This window comes from Galeopterus variegatus, unplaced genomic scaffold (assembly GCF_000696425.1).
Source record: "Galeopterus variegatus unplaced genomic scaffold, G_variegatus-3.0.2 Scaffold3389, whole genome shotgun sequence".
Classification (NCBI taxonomy): domain Eukaryota; kingdom Metazoa; phylum Chordata; class Mammalia; order Dermoptera; family Cynocephalidae; genus Galeopterus; species Galeopterus variegatus.
Genome location: NW_007729500.1, coordinates 121,668 through 127,335, shown reverse-complemented (window position 1 = coordinate 127,335; position 5,668 = coordinate 121,668).

The following is a 5,668-nucleotide window of genomic DNA, read 5'->3' as shown; positions in this document are numbered from 1 at the left end:
TATGCCAAAAATGACAAACCAGAAAATCATATACCATTATTTTTTGAGTATGGGACTCCAAAGTATGAAAAAGATCAGAAATAGAAAAATCCTAACGTTATGTTACTCTGGTATGGAAAGGGAGAAAGAAACTGGCAAACAATTCACATATTGAACAAATGCTATGTATATGTGTTATTGGAAGAAATTAGGGCATCAAAATCACTTAGGGCTTAAAATTTAAAAAATGGTTACATATTGGAAAATCCTTTACAAATACTTTTGAAATATATAAGCTTTGTAATTTATTTTGCTTAATGTAAGCCAATTGTAAATTACCATATTTGTTTTTCCATATTAGCCAGTAAGAATATTTCAGAAACAAAATTAAATTTGTTATTCATTTGCTTCAGCTAATTCAAGGGCCAGATTTTTGAAACTTAATTTCAATGGCATTAATAACACTGGTAGAATTTTGATTTGAGACCAGGCATTTTGACGGCTGATCTCATCCTTTTTCATCACTGTCTTATACTGTTTGTATCTGTTGGGGTGGACACAGTTAATGTGCAATAATAAATGACCCCCCAAACATGGGGTCTTTAAATCATAAAAGTTTACTTCTCGTTCTCATTTATATGTTCACTGTGGGCTGGCTGTGGTTTTGCCCTTTGTTGCTTCATTCTTCGTCCTGGGCTGATGGAGAAGCTCCTCTCAGGAACATTGGTGGGCTCATAACAGAGGGAAAATAGAAACATGGTGATTCATGTGCAGAATCTGAAAGCCTCTGCTGCGAAGTGACATGTGTCACCTTCGGTTCACATTTCATGGCCCAAAGCGAGTCATGTGGCTAAATGTGTTGTCAGCAGAATGGGATGAGTTCTCCTCCCACAGAGGAGCAGTGAATATTTTGAATAATAATACAGTATACCACACTGCTGCAAGCAAAGGTTCTTGCCTCTTGTGTTTTCTGTTTTGCTTGATTGGGCCTGGTACCATGTATAGACTATCTGACTGTCTAGGATGCATGCTACCAGACTGTCTGGTCTTGACCCGAGCACGAAGAGATGACATTTCTCTCTTCCTGTATCTTCTAGGATGCCTACTCTTTAAGGGGAAAAAACCTGAAACAAATGTCTTTCAATATGATCTGCTTTCTTACATTCTTTTCTAAACTGCTTTATAAAGAATAAATAGAAAAAATATTTGTGACCTTGGAAAAGGTTTGAGGTATGGTGTATGCTTGCCTCATAGAATTATTCTGAGGATTAAATGAGTTGATTTATGGGTAGTCTTTAGCAGAGTGTCTGGCAAATGGTAAGTGCTCAGTAAATATTATCTAATACTATTAGTATTATTTCAAAAATAATGTCTTTTGACTTCTTTACAGCTCACGTAATACTTGAACAGTCATGTAAAGAAGTAATTTACTAATAAAGAAAAAAAACTTGAAAAACTATTCTTTTAAATGAATTTATATTTTATTAATATAATAGTATGCACACACACATGTGAGAGACATGTATTTAGTCCACTAAAAGTCAAGATAGGTGTGCCAAATTATTTGAAGACCCTTTGCGATAAATCTATATCCTTCGATTTACTCTGACCCTCCAATGTTTCATTGTTAATTTGTTGGTGTGCATAGAGAACTGCTTCCACTCTTTCAACAGAACACTAACTCTAACTCTTATTAACTGTGAATTATCTCACTCAACATTATTCTGTAGGTTTATCTGACTTTATTAGTCAACATCTAGAAGTTCACTTAAATGTTAATGATTTCAAGTGGAATCGAACTCTCCCAAATTAAATTTTTCATTAAAGCACACATGATTTTAAAATTGAAGGGCTAAAAAATTCCATAAAATATGTTTTGAATTCAATGAACCCAAGACTGTTAGCGATAATTTGAATCACAATGAAACCAGCATGTGTGGCAAAGATTTGTCTACTCTGGTAACCAGCAATGCATTTGTGCACCAATTTTGACTTTAAATTTTATAAAGTTATAACAAAGAATGTGGTTGCTTATTTCAGCTCAGTTTTTAAAATTATAGAGAAAACGTCCCAGGAAAATTAGTGAATGATGTCATGCAATACCATACATACAATTGAGCTGATTTTTCTCCGTGGTCATTATACATTTACATCTTAGTACTATCTCTTGCATTTTCTTTATCTTCTCCTCTAAAGAAATGTTTTCTTTATGGTGGAAGTCCAGTGATTTCTTTCCTTGCAATTGACATTTTCTATTTGCATGAGGCCAAAGCAGAGCAAATAAGATATAAATGGGGAGGGCTGAGAATGAAATATGTAGGGGGCCAGAATTATATGGGAACACTTTCCTCATATGTAAAGGAACAGGCAGGGATATTGAATAGATTTACATCACTGGAAACAAGCCTTATTACTGAAGCACTATGTGAATTAATGTTCTGGAAAAATAGGATATTTTCTTCCCACTGTTTTATAGCTATTTGATTTTTTATTTTTGATCATTTTTTAACAATGTGACTATATTTTCCAACTTTAAACTTGTCTATCCTCTCTGTGAACATAAAAATTGGGAGGTACACTTTACTGAACCTTGAGATGAGTAAGTGCTTTTGTAAAGTGAAACATACTAATTCAATGGTATTAGTAACCCTCAGTTGATCTCTTTTATAACTTGGTCTTTTAATATTTTGCCATATGCTATGTTTCTTGAAAGGGAATGTATAATGGCAAATTTTTTATAATGTGAATGATTACCCTATAATTTTTCTTCTTTGGAAGTGTGGACCAATTACAAGTCTGGGGTCAGGAATGGTCCGTGTCTGAGGAATTTTGCCAAAATAGGATGGCCCTTGATGTTGGTGGCACATAGGGCTCTACAGAATGTAAGGGAGGGTTTTCACCTTTTCATGCCCTGGTTTCCATGGTGACTTGGTGTATTATTGGTCTTTGCCATAATAGTGGCATAGCAGCATTCATGTTAAATTGGACTCAGCTGCAAATACTTTTGCTTCCTGATTTATGAGAGATAGCATGATTGAGAAAAAAGAATTTGTAAGTAGCAATTAGAGAACCAGAGGTAAAGTGCACTAAGATTTATTTTTTCAGTGAAGTGCAGTTAATGGAGCATGTAGTTGGAACAGGTTTTTTATTCTTTGGCTACCTGGTATGTCCCTTGATTTAATTGAATACAACTGAAGTGTGCCTTTTAGATTCTGTACAATCTGGCAAAGGTAACTTAGCATGAGGCTTTTAGATGAGTGTCGGTTGCTCCTGCCAGGATTTATGTCTTTATGAGGCAATACAATTACAGATGTCTTTTCAAGTTGATTAATAGGCAATAAGAAAGTGAAACAAGAGCTCAATCCTCAAGAAACAAGAAAAAATTGTGTTTGTTAAATGGGGCAGAAAGATATCTGCTATCCTCTTGTGATTTGTGTGTCTAATTTTGTGCCCATGCAGATCTGTGCTGCAGCACATGAGACCAGATACATATTACCAATGTAACATGCTTCTTTTGAGTCATAACATTTTCACTGAATTGTATATCCCATAATGCTCCAGAGCTAAACTAAAAATTCTGGCTGATTAGAATTACCTGCATTTGTAAATCACATGAAAGAAAAGGAATTTTGCTGGGCTAGGGCTCTAGTACATATTATGATTAGTAGAAGAATTTAGATTCAGTTCCTTGTTTTCATGCTTAAATTATTTCCCTTTTTCCCATATAAAATCTATCTACTGTAAACTGAAGGCCAACACTATAAGGGGCACAATGTAGATTACTGTTTGACACATTCATATGATCGATTAGTAGAAGAATTTAGATTCAGTTCCTTGTTTTCATGCTTAAATTATTTCCCTTTTTCCCATATAAAATCTATCTACTGCAAACTGAAGGCCAACACTATAAGGGGCACAATGTAGATTACTGTTTGACACATTCATATGATACATTCCTTCCTCTCTCCCTCCTTCCCTTCTTAAAAATATGTATTACATCTTATCCCACAAGGACATTGCTATCTGCTGTGGAGATAGACAAAACTGAGTAATTATGATGCAGCATATCTGGACAACAGTACATATTTTCTATAATAGAGGATTAAGTCTGTTTGAAATGTTTGGAAAGACAGAGTCAGTACACTCTGTCAGGGTTTGAGTTGAGTCAGGGAAGACTTCACACAGGATTACAAGGAAAAGAGAAAATTCTAGGCATGAAGATTAGATGGTGACACAAAGACAAAAAAGAGTAAGGTATTTTTCAATTGATTAGCTCTGGTCAAGACTCCAAGGAAGGCCTAGTAACAAAGGTAATGACATTAACTTTTCCATACTACTAAGCTGGTTTACCACATTGACTTGATATTGTGAAAGTGGATAGAGCTTTAGGACAAAAGCTATAGTTAGGAGCAAAGTTTCAGTATTAATTTTTTCCTTGATGAAACTTTCAGGTGCCTATGTTATTCTTATATGAGGTTAGGCAAGGTGTATATTTATAAAGGAGATCCAAATATTTGATACAGATAGCAACAACTTCTCCAATTTTGGAGAAACTGTTACAAGCAAAAGGGATGATTATCAGTCAAAGGTTATCGTGAGGTTTCTGTCATGGGTTACTGAGGATGTCCATGCAGGTATTGGACAAGTTAAATTTGAAGCACTAATAGGCCAAAATAATTATCTTGGATTTGGAAATACAAATTTAGATTTTGGGAAAGAAACTGAGATTCCAGATATGGATTTGAGAATGCCCATCATGTAGTTGCTAATTAAAGCCATGGGATGGTTGTAGGGGATGGGAATACCCAAAATTGCTGTACACAAAACTCTAGAAAGCCACAAAATGTTATTCATGGTCAAGGAAGAAACACAGTAATAATCGTAACAATTGACATTTGTCTATGGTGAACTGAGCAATAACTCTTCCCTCTTGCTAACAGAACCTAGATTTTTGTTTGGGTGTCCATACATCTTTCCATTATGTTGCTGATACGTTTCCAAGGAAGCTGACTCAAACTCAGTTCTAGAGATGAGCCATGGTTTATATAGCCATTGAGAGTAATCCTATACCATTGCCATAATGATTGGTTCAAGTAACCCAAGACTAAGAGAATCAGAACGTGGCAGTTCAGGATGAGAGAGGTTTGTTTAGGAAGGGGCAAAGACCCAATTAAATTTAATTAGAAATGATGGGAAATATGTTGGAGGTTTCTGGGAAAAAAGCTTCTGAAAGACAATCTTCTCATTCTGAAAGGTGTGGCACGTTAATGTGAAGCTTGGAACTGTTACAATGTAGGATGAAACTGACACTGATGGAGCACAGAAGGAAAGAAACCAGGTTCTTGATGAGCTGCCTAATCAAATCAGCTCTGAAATCTGCCTTCACTGAAAATTTCAATGTTAACTTATATGTTGTTATCGTTCAGAATAATTTTTGTAATTTTGTTTTCTGTAGTTGCTTAGTTGTTCCCAAACTGATACAGATACCAATATACAGCACGAGTAATATAGTTAATAATATTATATTGCATATTGAAAATTTAAGAGAGTAGATTTTAGATGCTCTTATCACATACACATACACAAAAGTGACTACAAAAGCTGATGGATAGGTTGATTTGTTTGACTACTAATTGTTTTGCTATGTGTATATATGTCTAAGGGATCATGTTGTACCCCTTAAATATTT